This window comes from Choloepus didactylus, chromosome 16 (genome assembly GCF_015220235.1).
Source record: "Choloepus didactylus isolate mChoDid1 chromosome 16, mChoDid1.pri, whole genome shotgun sequence".
Classification (NCBI taxonomy): Eukaryota; Metazoa; Chordata; class Mammalia; order Pilosa; family Megalonychidae; genus Choloepus; species Choloepus didactylus.
Window position 1 is genome coordinate 5,987,652 of NC_051322.1, and position 20,904 is coordinate 6,008,555.

The window sequence follows — 20,904 nt, forward strand, 5'->3', positions numbered from 1 at the left end:
TTTATAAGTACTCTTATTCAATCCTCAAATAGCTGTCCCTTAACTAAAAAAAAAAAATGTTACATATAACTTTATTATCTTCAATTTGGCCTATAAAAGTCCCTGTTCTAATTACAACAGTTCTCTGTTTTGGTTAAAAACAAAAAGAAAACCAAAAAAAAAAGGTGCAAGAAAGAAATCAAAATGCATACTTTTTAAGAACAATAAAACAAATGGATAGCAGCCTTCTGATGACACCTGGTGGCCACTTCTCACAGGAAGTTTCTTTCGCATTTTAAAGAGCCTTTCAGGAAGTATTAGAGACGGTAACAATTATTCAACCACTTCACATGCTAGCCTTACTATGGGCGGCATGCATGAAACTTCCCTTCATCGTCATCCTTTTTGTTCCTCTGTTCACACCCTCAAATCGCTTGTCTACATTTCTCTCTAGTGATTACACATTAAACGAGCTTGAGCTCTTGCTCTGTTGCTGTCACACACTCACAGAAACACTCATTCACTGGTATGATGAGGCCACATACACACACGAAACCACTCTCTCCCTGCCTCATCTCCCACCTCACCTCACCCTTCGCCCTTCCTAGGCTTCCCCAAGCTAGTGGTGCAAGTGGTGTGGGCTTAGCACATGCTGACACCATGGCCAACATCAGAATCACACCAGAGATATGAGTACGTGCCACGGCAGGCATATATAAAAACTCCTAGTGGTCTTTTGCCCTTTTCTTTTGGGGAATTCAAAAAAAGGATGAACCCCGGAAGTTACTAAGATCCTACAGTCAGAATTCTCTACTCTTGGAAGGACTTGGTAGGACAAGCAAGATCCCCACAAGATTGTCAGTTGGCAGTGGCAACAACGAAGCAAGACGAGAACTGCGGTCGGGGTTACTGCTTCTAGGGGGAGTGGCGGCCGGTAGCCGAGCCCTCAGCTCTCGGGGCTGCTTAAAGGGTACCGGCGGCGGGGGCTCTTTCCCGGAGGCGAGGGCGAGGCGGAGGACGTGGCCAAGGTCCTCGGCGAGAGGCGTGCAAGGTGTGGAGGGCGGCGATAAGGACAAAAAACACTCTTCATCCAGTAGGAGTATGCGCCAAAAAGATTTATTCAGGGGTGATTACAGGTTATATAGGCTGGTAAGAGGGGCAGGGCTGGAAAGGAGGTGAAGTAGCCTAAAATGGCAATATTGAAGGGAGAGGGGCTAGGATTGGTTCTGAGAGGACGCAGGAGCCTTTGCAGCGGGCGGGGGTTGTTTTGGCCACGGTGCATGCGCACTGGCGGTGGCAGGAGTGGCCTTGGCACAAGGGAGTATGTGGGTAAGATAAGGAAGTGGGGAAAGGGCAGTTGGGAGAAAGGCGGTTTCCTCCGGCAAGCCTCCCCTGCCAGTGGCATTTTGGGTGAGGAAAAGGGAGCTGCCTTGACCTCGCTCCTCAGGCTCGGGGGGGCTGCAGAGGGCACTCACGCCCGTACCTACTACCCTCCCCAGGGGGTGATATCAAGTCCCCTGGCCCAGGCCTGGTAAGTCGAGGCACAAGCTCAGCTACCTGCAGAGAACAAAGTGAAATAAGTGGGCTGCTCACAGCTCGTTCTCTAAGATTTTCAACTAGATACTTTATTGTAAATATTTGTCTTATCATTATAGCATTACAAGGTACCTAATTTAATAAAATACCACCCAGAACACAGTTTGTTCATTATAAACTCTGTAATATTAATTGTAGTTACAAAAATACCATGTGTATAATAAAAGAGTAAATGTCAAACCATTCTATGGAATAACCTCTACAAGGTATTGTGTTCAAACCTCCTCCTGCGAGTCCTCTCCCATCAGAAAAATTAATTTTTAAAATTAACTTTTAAAAGAGACCACAGTAGACCTGGCATCGTGGGATGGAGAACATCTTCTTGACCAAAAGGGGGATGTGAAAGGAAATGAAATAAGCTTCAGTGGCAGAGAGATTCCAAAACGAGCCGAGAGATCACTCTGGTGGGCACTCTTACGCACACTTTAGACAACCTTTTTTAGGTTCTAAAGAATTGGGGTAGCTGGTGGTGGATACCTGAAACTATTAAACTACAACCCAGAACCCATGAATCTCGAAGACAGTTGTATAAAAATGTAGCTTATGAGGGGTGACAGTGGGATTGGGAAAGCCATAAGGACCACACTCCACTTTGTCTAGTTTATGGATGGATGTGTAGAAAAGTAGGGGAAGCAAACAAACAGACAAAGGTACCCAGTGTTCTTTTTTACTTCAATTGCTCTTTTTCACTCTAATTATTATTCTTGTTATTTTTGTGTGTGTGCTAATGAAGGTGTCAGGGATTGATTTAGGTGATGAATGTACAACTATGTAATGGTACTGTAAACAATCGAAAGTACAATTTGTTTTGTATGACTGCGTGGTATGTGAATATATCTCAATAAAATGATGATTAAAAAAAAAAAAAAAAAAAGAGACCACAAATATAGTATCTGACATTACAAAGAAAAACATTACTCTACGAAAGTGCTTACAAGTTGAATAAACTCTTCCATAGCAAAAGGGTATAATTTAACACTCTAAAATATCATTTACTACATAGTACCAAAGGCAATCAACCACAAGTGAATGTGTAATACAGTTCTGGTTTATTCACAATAGGTCTAGCATATGAAAACTTAGGTCCAGTAAAACCCACCTCTTCTCTGCCCAGAAACAGGCTATGCGATGCATTCCCAAGTCACGAGTTTGTAAAGTTGTTTATTTCACTGCCCAGGGAAATGCTGTCCTGGTTTAAAAGGAGTCCACAAATTCTTTGACACTCCCTTCATAAAGTGGAGCCTAATCCCCTGTACCTTGAGTGTGTACTGGACTTAGTGGCCTGCTTGGAAGGGACAGAAAAAAAAGGGTGGGTGGGTGCCAAGCTCTGGAGACTGTCATGGAAGGCACTGCACTGCCTGTCCTTGTGTGCATGTGCGCACTGGCGCGCTCCCTCTCTCTTGCTCTCTCTCCCTCTCTCTCTCGGATCACAGGCTCAAGGGGACACCAGCCACCAGGGCATGAGGACACTGGAAATGCCCACCAGGGCAGGAACCGAGGCCTGCAGCCAACAATGATGAGCCATCGCAGGAGCGGATGCTCCGGTCCCAGGACAAGCCTCCTGATGACTGCAGTCCCTGCCGACATCTGACTACAACCACCAAAGAGACCCCGAGCCGACCACCCAGAAAAGCCCACTGCCAAATTCCTAACCCACAGAAACTGAGATGATAAGTGCTTGTTGATTTAAGCCCCTAAGTTTCAAGATAATTTGTTAACATAGCAACAGAAACTAATGCAATGCCCTTCTCTCTCTTTCCATCCACCTCATCAAGGATAAGGCTTCTCTGTACTTTACACATGATTTTTCTGTAAACCTACAACTTCTCTAATAAAAAAATTTTTAAAGGCATAAAAGACTAGGGAATAAAAAACTTATCACTTTAACATAAAAATTGGGAATTACATGGACATAGTTATTAATAATGTATCAATATTGGTTCATTAACTGTCACAAATGTACCATACTAATGCAAGATGTTAATAAAAGGAAATACTGGGTGTGCACTATCGTTGCAATTTTTCTGTAAACCTAAAACTGTTCTCAAATGAAGTTTATTTTAAAAAATACATATAAGGTTCATGTTCATCTCTCCTTTATATATATTTTACATATATTTCCCTTCCCTTATGCTCCAATCCTGAATAAGAATCTTCTGTACCTCACTAGTGCAGCAGTATCAGCAATACAGGAGGAGATCAATAAATGCTAATTGAAGTATACTTTGAAACACACATCAGGGGCAAAATTCCTATCAAAATTCCTCAGAAGATTTCAGAACTTTAATAAACTGACATTTACATTTACATCTCTCTAACTACCAAAATCAGATCAGAGAAAGCCTACAATGAAAACCTGCTACAATAAAATCATGAGTTATTAAAGAGCTAACTAATAAGTGGAAGAGTTGGAGAGAGTTGTAAATTTAGATTTATATGGAATAAATGTCTTAATATTTCCTGAAAAATCTGCTCACTTTGGGTGAAAGCATTCATTCTCATAGTCCCCTGGAATCTATTTAGCCAATGATTTGCCTCAGAGGTAACAGCAGCCATGTGTTCTTTTCTGCTAGGTCAGAAACTTCAGGAGTCTACAATTCTAAGCGTCCCCAGGTCGGATGAGGTGCCTCAGGCAGTAAACACATGCATAGCCACAGACCATCAAGGCTGAAGGGAGGCACCCTCCTTTTAGCACCTTACACTGCATAACTCACTCCCCTGCACCCAGCAGGCGGCAGTCAAGCTTAGGGGGTGCAGGGGTCTCTGGTCATAGGACTTGTACCTGACTGCATTCCACCTCCAAAGCATCTCATATGCCTGTCTACCGAACTGATAAAGGAAACAGAAAAATAAAAAGAACCTTCTCCAGCCAAAGCCCACATAGCAGGCTAAAGCTATGTGTTCCCAAACCCAAATGGTCCAAGTTAAGTAAAACTCAGAAGACAAAAGGAAACGTCTCTCACACAAGCCAGAAAAGAATATTGTTTCTATTGCAGAGGTTACACGTCATATGTTCAAATATCCAATTCACTTTTGCCTGCAAGTTAAAAGTTAAAATATTCCTTAGTGCTTAAATGACAACTGAAACACTTAAAAAAAACATACTAATACAGATCAGAACCATGATGTCCACAACAGAATAGGAAGACTCTCATCTCTTTTATTATCAAACACTTGATAAAGCTATTTGTGAAGACATAACAGAAATACAAAACAAATCATATAACAAAAGTAAATTTTAACATTACTTCAGCTATCTTACCTATTCTCTCTTTTAAAACCTTATTACACTTTAAGGACTCTTTTCCAAATATATTAAATTGATCCAGTCATAAAATTAATTTTATGATGACCTTATATCAACCATCTCTGACAAATATATCTCTGGAACTCAGAAAGATTTTATACAAATAGCTAAAATTTAATATATATATCTTCAGAAAGTATTTTTTAAATCAATGTTGTATTAGTATTTCCAACTAACTGCTTTAATTTTTTTTTAAAGAAAGAAAAATTCTTGTTGGAACAGGAGAAAAGGGGTAAGAAAAAGGAATGAAGATTCCAAGTCAAGTAGAAAACGAAAAAATCCCATACCATTAAAAGCAGACACATAAGATCGTTGGTACCTTATACCATTTGTAAAAGGTTGTTTTATTATCAGTGTAACTCACAATGAAACCATCTTACAACTAAAGACATTATAATGAATTTTCTTTACAGCTACAGAGAAATGGGATTTGCTGTTTCACATCAAACAGAACAGGCTGTATAAATTCTTCTTTCTATTTATTGTAAAATATAATTTCATCTATAAAATCAGTCATGAAATATTAAAACTGAAACAACAGAATTTATAACCTTTACTTAATTTAGTGTAAACGGTCTATTCACTAAAAAAAAAAGGAGGAGGGATTACATATGATAGAGCCCCTCCATTCTCATTAAGTGTTTCCATTAGACCCTTTATTTTCTAGAATTTATAATGTAGCCATAAAAAAAGCATTCCATGATAAAAGTTAGTATACTTTCCTTAAATTTTCCTTCCATCTTTTTCAAAAGGCAAGAAAATGAAACACATTACATATGAATTTGAGAAAAGGGAAGAGAATTAGAAGAATAAAAAAATGAAAGAAATACATAATATATTTACACTGAAACTTTTAAAGAGAATTAAAACGAACATTGAACCCCAAGTACAGAGGCCTCTGCTTTCACTGCAACTCATCATAATAAAGGTGGGACACAGGGCAGCCCTTCTACTTGTCTAAGCCCCAGTCACCTCATTTGCAAGGTGAGAAGAAAGGACTAATATTACTAAATTCAGTGAGAAAATCTTTCACTGATATCAATGAGTTGCTGAACACTCAAAAGAAATAGGGAAAATATTTTCTTAGTAATGAATTTGTTTTTCATTCCAGAAGGAAAAATAGGAAGAAAGAGGTATTTCCAAAATGTAAATCTTGGGGAAATGTAATTAAAAAAAAAAAAAAAAAATGCTCAAGACATGCTCCACACTATTCTTGCTGAGACAGATTCATCAGGTCCACTGAGAAGAAATGGAATACAATGGCTAATCAAAGAACTACAGGGAAAAAAAAGACTAGAACTACTAATTTTGGAAGAAATCTGGAAAACAATGTAATTTCAAATGTCAATAAGCTAACATGCAATATAAAACTATCAAGCTTCAAGACATTCAGAATATAAATTATTAGGTATCAAAGATCTAAGTGTTAAGAAAGAAATTTAGAAAAGAGAAAAACTTTAGTAGTATTAAGTTTTAAAAATGAATATAGTTCAAACCAAGTCCATAATAAGGTTAATAGTCTTTTTTCCCTCTGGGTAGGGAAATCACTGGTAATTTTTTTTCCTCTCCTTCCTGGCACTGTTCTATAGTGTCCCAAATTTGCTATAATAAATATATATTACTTCTGGGGAGGGGCGTGAGGGAGAAGCTTAAACAAAAAATCTCTGCACATGATTAAAGTAACGGAAAATAACTACTCTCAAGGAAAAGAAGAGAAAGCCCTCAGGAATGCATTTATGATTGTGTTGCTTGGAGAAAACTCAGAATTAAAACACCACAAATAAAGGGGAAGTTAGAGGTGAACTGTTATTACAGTCAGAGATGCGGAAGGTCTAACGTTGGTCAAATACCTAGGAACATCAAGAAATCTACCTGTGACTCACTGGAACTCACACTAAATACTCGAGAATAGGATCACGGGGAGACTATCAGTTACAACAACACACCCAGTGCTCAGATCTTGGTCTCTAATACCACCGCCCACTATAGGGAAATCCCGCTCCTGGAAAAAAATGACTGATTCCAGGATGCGGAAAAGGTAGATACAAGATGAGCCTGAAACATCTTATTCCAGAAAGTAGGGAAATGCTCAAAAACTAATGCCACAAAGACACAGGAGCCAGCTTGAAGAGGTTCCCATTGGCCACATCTGTGACAATTTGAGCACCAAAATAATTACTTACCATTAAACTTTTAAAAATGGGAATTCATGAATCCATATTGATTTGATAGACACATCAACAGATGGACAGACAGGAACGAAAGGGGGGCTCTTGCTTATACTAAGATGCTAAGGGCCAACTGGTAAACATGGAGAGAGGGCTGGAGATGGGAAAGCATCATTTTGAAATCATCATGGTAAAGATCAGATCAGACAAGAATCATCAATGGATGCTAAATCTAGGGGAGAATTTTGATATGGAGCTGAATATTTGCTTGGGTATTAAAGTGTCTCCCCACAAACTGCTTATTAGCTGCAAGGGAGGAAAAACAACAGAGAAATTATACAGTGGATAAAACAGCAATACCCTGTGTATGGGTAATCAGAATTAACCTCATCAGTGGAGGACAGGTAGATACCATGCGCCTCCAGGTGACATACCCTGAGAAGGACATGTGGCACCACATACACGTCACTGCAGCCAAGAATGCACAATCTCAAGTTAATCAAGAGGAAGCAACTAACAAACACAAAGTGAGGATGATTTTCCTTTAAGAATAAAAGGTGAAGAAAACTGCCTTCTTTAAGACTCTCGATGTCACAGAAGACAAAGAAAGGCTATGGAAAAGTTCCAGATTCAAACAGGCAAAAGAGACATATCAACTATCTGCAATACCTGTTCTTAGACGGGATCTTGTACTCGTGGGGGAAAAATGCTATTAAGGATGTTTTAGGTGAACTGACAAAAATGTACTAACACCAATGTATGAAGCTGAATACTGCATCATGATTAAGTAAGCGAATATCCTGACTCTCAGAAAACACACACTGAGGTGTTAAAGGGTTAAAGGGCCACAGCGTACTTACCCTCAAATTGTTCAGGAAAAAAGTGCACATGCATGTGCACACACTTGTGTATGCATGTGTGTACAGTGTGTGTGTGTAGAAAGGGGGGACATGAGAGAGCAAGAGTAAGAGGATATGATGAAGGAAGTGCAGTAAAATGTAATATGTGAATCTGGATAAAGGTTATACATGTGTTCTTTTCCTATTTATATTTTCAGCATTTTTTTTTAAATTTGCAATTATGTCCAAACAAAAAATTAAAGGAAAAAAGTAAATGGGGGTGTGCATTTGTTTTGTACATACAGCTAACAAAGACCTCTGCAACATCTCCAGTCACTATCAGAAAGGTCAAAAAGAAGAGAAAAACATCTTAATACTGACAAAAGCTTTCTCAGACCTGACAAAATCCTTACTCCACATCGTAGCTGTTGGTCCCCAAGAAGACTACAGGGAATCCAAAAAGTTTTACATCCAACTGAGGGTGTCCTGCAAATTATATCCTTCCTTGTACAGCTGTCTGTGCACAAAAAAATTCTAAAACTCTTTGCCATTAAAAGAATATTGTTTGTTGGGATCTTTCTGTCAATTCCTGTACACTGTGGTGTCTACATCATCTCTAAAAAAACAGTCCTGAGAGACAGCCCATTCAAACAGAATGTAATACACCAAAGGATTTTGAGATTTGTTTTCCCCTATTACTGGAAAGGCTGCCGGTTAAGTTATGTTGAATTTTGTGAACAGTCCATGGTATTAATTAGCTCTCTACAGAAGATAAGCCTTCTCCCTGTTCCAGGCAAAAGGATACAAAGGACACCAAAATTTACTAGCAAAAGCATGACTGACAGAAGGTATGAGATGATACACTATCATAAAGACATGCCCTACCAGAATTCTCCTCTATGTCCATCTCTGCACTGGTTCCATTTTCTAAACTCTTGACACATGAACTTTGCTAAAGACTCTCAGTATCTAGGTTAAATTTTACTTTTGCAATCACACACATCTTTGGATTCTCTCATTACCCCAAAATATTCTCTTCATATTCTTTATAGAATACTATCCATTTTCTGTAACTTCTCTTAATCCCTTAGTTTTCACCTAGCAAAACTATTATTTCCATTTTCAAGTTTTCCCCTGAATTTTCCCTCTGAATTCCATTTTACTGCTTTTCACTCAACCTTCGTCAGTGTTTCTCATAGTTCACTCTCAATTAATTGCTTTGAGAGAAGGGTAGACAATCTCCAAACTTAATTTAAATCATCATCCCTTGACTATTCTAACATTCTTCTACTTTACCTGATCTGGTACCAATTATCAAAATAACCCCATCTGAAATTCTGCTGCCTTTCCTTTATTTATCTTGCCTGATGGCATAAGGTGTTAATGGATTAAAAAAAGAAAAAGTAAAATATGAGTAGGAAAGTGAGGAGAAAAAACAGGACTACATTGAGGTCAGATTCTTCCAAAGGAAAACCACAAAGTTGCAACGTATCAAATGTCTACAGTATGTAAGACTTCCACAAAATCCTCAAACACTTGAAATAAGCAGCTACCTTTTCAACTTAAAAGATGTTTAGAACAAATTTAAAATATTAATTCACACATCGAGAGGCAAACCTATCAAAATGATTAAAAAGGTAAAAACTGGAACAATACAGAAGTCCACTGGTTTAGATAAATTCTGGAAATTTAAAACTACCTGAAAGAGGAGGAAGAGTGCCTGTGTACTACCTCAGCTATCAAGGAAGGCAATGACCAAATCCTCCAGCTAAGCCTTCTTTCTTGCTAACACAGATAAGGAAGACCCCTGTACGGCATCTTCTATACTCTTGAGTGGACAAAACAAAATATGGACCCAACTGGAAGAAAAAGAAACAAGAAGAACAATAGGTAGATGCAAATAATTTCACTACTGAACCTGCTTTCCTAAAATTTAAATCAGTAATCTACCAATGCTTTCGGATCCCTTTCCAGCTTGATCATCTTGCTCTTCCCCCTGGGTTATCATCAAGTTCTTTTTCCACAAAAAGCATCAGTATTTTCCAAAATTTTAATTTTACATTCACCAGCACTTCTTTAGGCACATTAACTCACTGACTTTAGAAGCAGATCCTAATACTGGTGGCAATTTTTTAAATATGCTTTTTGTTGGCCCTCAATGATAAGCAAACGAAGACATGAAGCAAACAGAACCTCTGCGACAGGAACACGCTGGGCCACAGCCCCACTGTGCACAGTGTGCCTGCCAGTTTCCAAGTGACTGTATTCATTTCTATTAGAGTTCTGCGGATTAAGAGATTAAAAAAATAGTATTCATCATTTGAACAGTATCTCCCAAAGTGTGACAGAAATACCACCACCTGTAGCACTTACACTAATGATATGTAACACAGAGAAGGATTTTTGAAATATTAGAAAAGTATTAGTATACAACCTATGACTTCACATCTATTACATTTTTAGCCAACTAAGATGAAAAAAAGGGAGGTGAAATATGATGGTACAAAGAGATTGCAAAAACAGTAAAGGCAAATGACTGAAGTTTAGAAAACTCTGCATTACACTCTAATGTCTTATTTATTCACTGATTTTAAAATTATATAAATTCTAAGAACAATAAAAAGATAATAAGACTTGTCAGCTCTAAGTTCATCATTAAATAAGCATGTCCTGGAAACCAGACTTTTCCATGCTGCTGACAACCACGCTGGTCGGCATCTCAAGTCTTCATTTGTTTATTTTTACCCATTAGCAGTGGCGACCTTCAGATTATACCTCAAAGAAATTACTGCAATTTAATAAAATGTTCTGACCTCTATAATACAGTACATATAATGAGGAATAGTTAACAGTAAAAAAGGTGTGAAGAAGGAAAACTGTAGAATGTTACTTTTCTACATATTCACAACCTGCCTCTCCTTTTAAATTTGGACAGAACGGCTGGAACCAATGTAACAAGAAGTTAATGTCCTAAAAACAGTTTGAGAGTCAGCTAAACTACTATAATAAATAGACTTAAAAGTGGCTCAAACACAATGGAAGTTTATTTCTCGCTCTTGTGGAAGCCCAAGGCACGTGTTCCCCACTGGGGACGGGCTGCTCCAGGCTGTGACTCCGGAAGCTCTGCCTTAGCGCCTCCTCATTCCCTGCACCCAGACGGCAGAGGAAAGCATGGAGAGGGCGCTCATTCGCTCTGTAAGAGCCTTGGATCCCAAGTGGCATCCACCTCTTCCATCAATACTGGTTCAGCTGCAAGGGAAGCTGAGAAACATAATCTGATGCTGGACAACTGTAACTTACGGAAGGGAAGAACTGAGAGGCGGACAGCTAGCCATCTATGTCACATGCCAGGCCCAAATATTAGCATATTGTTTGCCATTCTACCATTAATGAAGGCTTGTATACTTTACAAGACTTATAAAACCTTTTTTTTTTTTTTTGAGAAATACAGCTATCCCTAAAAGAACATACCCAGAGCTGTTACTTCCACATTTGTAAAACAAGGGAATTAGAGCCAAAATCAATAGCTAATCATCAAAACATGAATCCCTTGGAGAGCTGCTGATTAAGAAAATCTGGGGTGGGAGCAAAACTCTTTAGTTGGAATGAACTTCCTGGGTGAATCTGTTGATCTGCCAGAGTTAGGAACTACTAAAGTCTCTCCTAATTAAAAAAAAAAAAACAAAAAAACAAAAAAACATTCATACATATACATACACACACACACACACACACATATTTAATGTATATTTATGAATATAGAGCCAAGGAAGGGAAGAGAAGGTGGGGGTGAAGGGAGAAAAGGGAAAGGAAGAGTCAATCAGAAAAGAGAGGAACTGTACTGTATTAAACAACGCCATCACAAGGGATCGCAGAAACATTTGCCTACATCATTAATTTGTTCACACAAAATGCATTCTGAATGTCACTTTTTGCAAACCTCAACCTACCATCTTGAAATCCTAGGGTGTTGCACTGAAATATAATAAAATACCACCCACACTGAAAATCAAATTTGAAACCTGGAAGATTCTTAATGAAAACCATTTGATCTCATTTTATGAAAGACTATAATTTCTCTCCCTCTCCTTGAATGATCTAAATTTTCTAAGCTATTTTTAAAAGTACATTACCACCTTAGTTAAATTCAAATGGTTTTATAATATTTTTAATTAACATGCACTCCTATGTTATTCAATAACTGATCCAATAATTATATATCAAATTCTGATCCATAATTCACCATCAGCAGAAATCACAAATGAATTGAACACTTTGAAAGAAGTAGTTTGTTGCTTGTTACAGGATTTAAAACATGTTTTCCATTCTATTTAATAACTGAAAAGCATGCTGGGTGATGGCTGGGGACTGTATTGGTCATATCCCAACTGGTAAACAATTCCTTTTCACTAGTAGGCTTCTTATTACCTTATCAACCATTTGTTTCCTAAAAAAGTAAAAGAAGCACCTCTTGAATAAAAGGGAAGCAATAAGACAAACACAAAGGAAAGCACAAACATGGAGACTGAGACTGAGACTATCACGCTTTAGCAAAATGCGGGCAGAACGCCAGCACTGCTTCAAGGCGCACCGAGGACTCGCCTGCAATCCCTGTGTGTCAGTGGAGGAGGCCTCACAGGCTGTCAACTTAACCAGGGCATGATTATGCTAAAAAGTATGCAGTTACATAAGTACAAATTCTTGACAACCGCTGTAGTCTAGACAATTTCAATACTCTGAGTAACAAAGAAAAACAGTAGTGTTATTTTCCATAGTACATGTTACGTGACTTAGGGCTTCCAAAACCATATTTTTATTTTTCCTGCCACATACTAATTTCAAAAAGTGACTGTAATACCATGATGGATGAAAATAAAAATTATAATATAGGCAAGGTTTATTTAAGGAAAAATCTTTGTAATATGGAATAAATATGACAAAACAAAATGATCAAAGGTTTGAAAAAATAAGCAAAGGTAGATTTCCCAAACGTGCTCTTTTTTTAGCAACCAATTAATTGCTTAAGCAAAGTACTACTTCGTTATGATTTCTGAAGTCTTGTGAAATGATACTACCACTGTCTAATAAACTGACTCACTCCTTACAAGTTACTTAGACTCTTCATTCAAGAAATAAAAACAAAATGCAATTACTTTTTCTGCTTCAAATACCTGTCATATGCTACAATGATAAAATCACGTGTTCTCATCTGAAAACAAACAAGCCAAGAGTTACTTCGGAAAATGGAGGGAAAACAGTCTTTACCAGTTTTCGTCCAAACTGCCATTCCTATTTTGTCTTTTATTTTGTTTTTGTTAATGCTAACTCCCTCAGACATAATTCTATTTTGTCTGATTGTCTTCTTCCTCTGACCTTCCGATACAGTGATTTAAGAGTGAGACTGCCTCTGCCACCAATGACTGTTTCACCATGGGTGATTTTCCTGATAGTAGTAATGGTAACGGTAATGGTAATAGAACCTCATTGTGAGGTTCAAGCACAGAAAGTGCACTCAGGAAGTATTAGCAATCATTATCACCGAAACCAATTTTCTGTTTGGAGATTTCTCTACTACTCAAAGTACTTGTATATGGGAGGCTGGATGAGGAAAGCCACATTATAATCCCCAAGAAAAATATATTTTCCAGTGTCACCCCCACTCACATCTTTTTGCCATTTCAGACTGAATAGTTATTAAGTATACAGAATTTGCAAAAGGAAAAAACATAAATTTTTGTTTTTTAAATATTTGGTAAATACAAATAATATTTTTAATATGTATAAGGATTAAGCATAATACCACAATCCGGAGTACAAAACAAACTATTATCTTTGAAGTCTGTGTCCCCCCATCACCTTCCCTCCTCTTAGAAAGGTATGAACTACAATGAATTTTGAGTTTGTTTTTTACCTGTGTTTTGTTTATTACTTTACCATGGTTGTATCCATAAACAATAAACAATTTCCTTTTGCATGCTTTTAAACTTAAAAAAAGGAACAGTACTCTTTACATTCTTTGGCAAGTAGCTCTTTTTCTCCCCAATAATTATGTTCCTAATATCATCCCTCAGTAACGTTATATAAGCAAAAAATCTATTCATTTTCACTGCTGTATAGTACGCTCACTGTAGGAATGCAACACAATTCATTTATCCATTCTTTTGTGATGGACATGTGGGATGTTTCCAGTTTCTTTCTTTTACTAACAGTGTGACTACGAATATGTATGTGTGACCCCAGGTGCTCTTGTACATGAGTTTCTCCAGCGCAGTGATTTTCAAATTTTAGACTACATCAAATCACCTGGAGGGCTTGTTAAAGCACAGAAGCCTGACTCCATCCCCAGTTTCTGATTCAGCAGATCTAGGACAAGGCCCAAGAATTTGCATTTCCAACAAATTCCCAAGTGATGCAACTAGTCCAGCGAACACAATTTAGAACCACTCTAAAATAAAGACACCAGAGTGAAAGAAACAGTTTCACTTGTCAGGTCAAAAGGTTATACGCATCTTCAAACATTACCAGATAATTCCAAATTCATTGTACCAGCTTACATTCCTACGAGTTGTGTAGAAGCATTCCAGCTGTTTCGTATCTTCCCGAACAACAGATATGTGAGGCTTTTACAATGGCGCTAATCTGAAAGTGTGTGGAACTCTCTCTCACCAGTCCTAATTTAATTTCCCTAATCACAAATGAAGTTGAGCATCTCTGCATTCAGGTTTCCTCTTCTGTGAGATGCCTAAACGGGTCATTTGCCTGTTTTTCTGATTTTTAGTTGTTTACCTTTCTGGATACTAATCTTTTGTCAGTAATGTATACTCAATAGATCTTTTTCCACTTGTGACTTCTCTGTTCACATTCTCAACGGTTTCTTTTAAAGTCTAAGTGCCTTACTGTGGCCTTCAATGCCCTTCACAACCTGGCCCTACTTCCGAGTGCTGCCCTTCCCGGAGGCCCTGCTACCCTACTCGCCGATCCCCCAAGCCTCCACTCTCTCCCTCCAAGGCCCTGCCCCATACTCAGGCATCCTACAGCATCAGCTCCCAGTCTCTCCTCTGAGCATTCTACCCACTTCTTCAACTCCTGGGGCAGACTCAGCCCACCTCACCTTAGGCTCCAGGCTACACTGCAATAATATATGTACTTACTGGTTTCCCAACAAGACTCGGTGAAGGCAATGTGTTTCTCTTATTCTTAACTGGATTCCCTAATAACTAACATGGGACTAGGTAGGAATTCTTTAAAAAAAAACAAAAAACCTGATAATTGTTGAATAATGAATGCTAAATATTGTGGGAAAGTAGTCTAGCTCAGTGATTAAAAATATGGGCTCTCACTGATTGTATACTCCAGATGGTTGTATGGTGTGTGACTATATCTCAATAAAATTGCAAAAAAAAAAGGGGGGGATTTAGAATTATTTTTTTACTCCAGGATAAGGTTTTACCTCAGTGCTATTGATCAGAAATATTCTAAGAAGTATTACCACTGAAACAGGAAATTCTTTTTCCTCTTTTTAAACTTTAGAATTTACTATGCTAAATTAAGCTATATGTATAATTTTAATGGATTATGATTTTGACTATTAGGAACTAAAGATTTTGCTAATAATATATTTTGTCATAAATTTAATTTTGCTTTTCCCACTTGGAGGTAAAGCTTTGTATATATCAGGGTAAGCATTTAGGCTACCTTATTTTTGTAATATATTCTCAATACTGGTATTTGATATGGGTTCTAATTAAGATAGAAATAAATTCCGTGACTTCTGAAAAAAAATGGGCTCTTAAGTTACAGCGCCTTGGTACAAACAATAACCCTGCACAAGTTATTTATCCTAAGTTTGAGCTCCCATAAATGGATAAATATAGTAGTACATACCCTAAAACATCTTTGGGGATTAAATGAGATTTTGTACAGAGGCACCCGGTACAGTGCCTATAAAATGCAAAAGCTCAAAAAGCACCATTACTCTTGTTGTTATTCTTATTGTTATTTCCTTTGAATTGTGTGTTTGCCTTTCATTGCCTTGGTACTGAGTCCAGTATCTTGAAAACTTCCACTTTTCTCAACTATATTCAAGAGAACCAAAATGCTAAAGAGGGAACAATACAATTGGATAGTAACCACTTGAATCTAAGTAATAATGCTCAAAAGTAACAACGAAATTTAAAGAGTCGGGAGCATTTCATCTATCTCCATCTTCTTCCCTCAGAGCAAAATTTTGGAAGTTCTGGAATCTCTTTCATTAAGAGAGTCTGTAATTCTTTTATTCTCCTACAGTGCCATCAACCTCTGCCAGCCTCTTAAGGCCTATTTCTGGGCTGTATTCCAGTTAGGTGGAATTGCTAGATAATCAACTAAGTAGAGAACTATAATCATCATGATCTACCCGGGTAATTATGATAAGAAAATAGTCTAGTCATAAGAGAATACTCAATAAGAGTAAGTCTCTCCCATGTTCCATGCCAACAAAGCACACAAACACACACACACATACACACACAGGAGAGTTGGGTCCCTCACCAGTGCTGCAAGGAAATGAAGATCTACATGTAGGTATGTGCATGCATGTGTACACAAGTGTATGTGCATAATTTCACTTTCATTCCTCTCCAAACTACTCACACTCAGTCTCGCTCCTAAAGCCAATACCCTGTGAATTAAATTCCACAAATACTGATTATCTTCAATGTGCAAGACACTACACTAAGGTCTTGTGATTCATAAACACGAAAGCCAGACTTCTGCGATAATCTAGTGAAGGGGGCTGATAACACACACATAGACACAACTAGCTGTGAAGGAAGTTAGGCTGTTTCATACACCAAAAATCCTCTCTGGAATTCCAGACTCATCTATACAACTGCCCACTCAACATCTCCACTGAAATGAGCCCTGGATACATCAAACTCCACATATCCAAAGTTGAAATCTTCTTACCGAAAAACCTACTCATGTTCCACTGCTCCTGATCCCGAAGATTTACACCATGTTGCCCAAAGCAGATACTTCCATGTCATCCTCCATCTAAGTTTCCTCTCTCGCCCACTCAGTCCTCAAATCCCTTCTCCTGACTAAACAAAGTCAAGTCCACTCATTTCTCCCTACCTCCTCTGCCACTGATTCTGGTTCAGACTACTGTGATGTCTCACCTAGAATAACAGCAACAGCCTCCTCAGGAATCTCCTTGTCCCAGGCTTACAATTCCAACCCGGTCTCTATATCTGCGACCAAAGTGATTAATTAAAAAAAAAAACAAAAAACTGCTCATGTCACTATACTGCCTACATTTCTTCCAGTGGTCATCTCCAGACTTCTCTTCCACAACTCCTCCTATCTTATAATCCAGCCATACCAAATGCCTTTTAATCCCTGAAATGTTCTATGCTATCTCTTGACTCTTGGTCTTCCCTCTACCTAAAACCCTATTCCCCATCCTCTGTCTCTTTGCCCAGCTATTTTTGGGAACCATTCCCCTTGGAATTCCTCCCTAAGCTCTCCAGGTCTGTTAAGTCGTTATGCTGAACACTTTTGCTTTAAAGGCTTCCTAGACCCTGAACCACCTCCCGGTTTTGTAGGACTCTCTTATTGTGCATCTTAGTGAGAGGTAGCCAAGAACAGCTAGTCCATCTCCCTGCTTCCTGGCAGCTAAGTTGGCTTGGCCCATCTCATGCTCCCATCCAGAACTTGAAATGTTGGAAAAATGTCACAAAGATGCAGGGGAATAGATGAGTCAGTGGCAGCACAGTCAACAGCCCAGCAACAAAGGTGCCAGTTTTGTCCAGTAGCCATGTTACCAGCAGCAAAATCCTAACACTGCTTACGTGGCATGACCTTGGCTATGGTCTCAGCCACCCTGCCTCTCTTGGTTCTTGCTTATTTCTTGAACTCTGTTCTCTAGCCTTCCAGGCAATTACAAAAGCTATCTACAGCCATCCAATATTCTGCTCAAGTTGGCCAGAGTCAATTTCTATGGTCCACAGCCAAGAGCTGTGACTACTGCAGTGGCACCCTGCCCCAGAGAACGCTGCACTAACACTTCCACTGCACTGCCACTTGCTCACTCGTCTAGACCCCCATTATCCAATTCACCAGTTTACCCTAGCACCAGTGGCTGGTACAGAGCAGGCATGCAAAAAGGATTCCAGGAATGAATAACTAGATCCCACTTGTAATCAGAATTGGAGAGGAAGGAAAAGGGACACCAGCAAAGAAAGGGACACATTGTATTCCTAAAATTCCCAATGTCGGCTATGGTTGAGGGTGTTAGTTACTGACTAGAAATGCCCAGCTTAATTGATTCTCCTATTCATGGGTTTATAAACTGGGATTCTTCTCACAACTTGTGATACAAATCACCTTCTTAAAGTAGATGTGAAAAGAAAGAGAATGAGATATATCACATTAGAAGAAGATAAAGAGTTCTCCTCTAATAAAACATACCTGATTAGAATGAACACTGGGGGAGACGCCCTATCAATACAGTGAATACCTAATAATCCTTGACACCTAACTCAAATACTATAACCTGCAAGCTTTCACCACTCCTGCTTAGGCAGGCAAACATGAGTTTCTCTGTATTCCCATATCTCCATTTTACCAATAAGCAAATGGAATTATATTTATTTATATATTTGTCCCCTTAACCAAATAGGGAAATTCTCTAGGGCAGTATGTTACCTATCTCTAGAACTTAGAATTGTGCCTGGCATAAAGCAGGAACCAATATTTGTTGAAGTAGTCACTTCACTTTGCTTATAAGATACCAGTGGAACTCTCTGCCCTATATTTCAACTTTTCTATAAATCTATAAAAGCATTCCAGAATGAAAAGTTTTTAAAAAGGCTCCAGTGGCTGCACTGTAAAATGGTACAGCCACTGCGGGTATGAATTTGTTGATTCCTCAGAAAATTGGAAATATAATTACCACATGACCCGGCAATCCCATTTCTTGGTATATACCCAAAAGAACTGAAAGCAGGGCCTCAAATAGTATATCAGTGTTTATGGCAGTATTATTCACAACAGCAAAAGATGGAAGCAACAACAGTGTCCATTAACAGTTGAATGAAAAAACCAAATGTGGTCTATTCATACAATGGAATATTATTCAGCCATAAAAAGAAATGAAGTTCTGACATATGCTATAACATGGAGAAAACTCGAAGATGACATCTTGAGTCATGATGAAATAAGCCAGACACGAGACAAACACTGTATGATCTTGCTTATAAGAAATACCCAGAAAAAGTAATTTTTCATAGTTGACAGAAAGTGGTTTATAGGTTCCAGGGGGTGGAGGGAAAGGATGGTCAGAAAGAGGGTTTTATAACTTAATGGGTAGTAGTTTCTGAATGAGGTGACAAAAAAGGTAGGGTAATGGATATTGGTAATGTTAGCACAATACTGTGAATATAATTAATACTACTAAATTGTATACTTGGATGTGGTGAAAATGGGAAATTCTATGCTGTATGTTTGTCACTACAAAAAAGGTTCCCCAAAAAATTAAAAAAAAAGGCATCAGTGGCAAGTTTGTTATTAGCAATAAACTATCTGCCTTACATGTTATGCAAGCAGACATCAATTACTAGAGAGCCTTTCCTTAGTGTTTTTAGAAATACCCAGAAGTTATTAACTGCGCATGTGGAATGTTTGAAAAAGAGCAATGAAATACCAAACACTTGGGATTTGAATCCCGACACCAACTTTGCTCAATTTATTTAATCTGAGTCTCAGTTTGTAAAAAGGGAACAAAAATTCCTAGTACATAAGGTTGCATATGTATAAATTTAAACAATTTACATCAACATGTTAGTGCCCTTCCCCTACACAGTGTTCCAACCAGAACCACTTCACCACTAAATAAGGTGCATATTTTAAATAGTTCCACCTGGCTCAGGCTGTGAAGCAGTGACCCGAATCGTCATTAGAAATACGGATACCCATAAAAAAAAAAAAATCCTATATGTGTCCACGGATGCCAACCCTGCCCTATTCCAGAGCTACCCAAAGAAATGAATGGGCTATTCAAACCCCAACGCAACCGAAAAGAGTCAAGCAGCTCCAGCACGCGGACTAAAAGTCAGCTAGAGGACAAGCACACACAGGACATGCTAGCTGGCTCGGAAGAGGAGAGTACCCGTGGGACACAAACCCACTGCTGCAAACCGCGGCGTGAGGCAGCCCAGGGTCTCCAGTGGTCAGAGCAGGGTGAAAACCCGGGGAGCCGGCTAAGACCCCTCACCCCCCTGGCGGTGCTCGCGGTCCCCAGCGCCGTGCGGCTGCTGCCCGCCTGCCCACGCCGGCGTCACGTAACGGAACAAGGCGCGAGTGGCAGCGGGGCGGAGACGAGACCCGGGACGTGACACGAGAAAGCCGGCCGGCGTCCTAATAAAATCACTGCGGGACCCTACACGCTGGAACCTCAGCGGCTAGTCGTCCGGCTGTTTTCACTCGGGAGAATCGCCGGCAAAAAACGACCCGATTTTTGCTGCAGGGTCTCTGTTTCCGCGCTGACAGGCAGCAGACCGCGAGGGGAAACCGAGGCACTGCTGGGTCCGCGGCCCCGAGGAGCTCGGCGCGCGCCCCGGCCGCGCGACGACGGGGGCTGGAAAGGGGCCCTCGGACCGGCCTGCGGGCCGAGCAGGTGACGGGGCAGGCTCGGCGGGGCGGGCGGACGGCGGGAGCGGCGAGGGTGTGTGCCTGCGTGTGCCGGCCGGGAGGGGCGGAGGCGGGGGGAGGGGGGAGGGGAGGGAGCTCGGGGCCCTGGCGGGGCTCCCGGCGCCGAGCGACCCGGCTCCCGGCCCTCAGGCCACCGCCCCCAAGCCCCGCGCTGACGCCGGACGGTCCCCGCCTCCCAACTCCCCGCCCCGGCCAGTGAATAACTCACCTGTTTGCCGACGGAATCGCTCCTGCTCGCCCCTCTGACTGACTCCTCCGGCTCACCGTCTTCCCTTTGGGAGGAAAAGGCGGGACTTCCTGCCTCTCTATGGGGCGGCTTCCGGTG

At 39.8% G+C, this 20,904-nt stretch overlaps 1 protein-coding gene across 3 annotated transcripts in view; it reads right to left on the minus strand.

Moving 5' to 3' along the window:
- The window catches only part of ZNF407 (zinc finger protein 407), a 525,354-nt gene extending 504,450 nt beyond the window's left edge, over positions 1-20,904 (minus strand). For 2 of the 3 annotated variants that reach the window (XR_005212254.1, XM_037806409.1), the window contains exon 1: positions 20,788-20,904. The gene's annotated coding sequence lies outside the window, so the exon portion shown is untranslated. Of the gene's footprint in view, positions 1-9,620; positions 9,819-20,787 lie in introns of those variants that run through there. The other variant, XM_037806411.1, reaches the window with a different exon arrangement.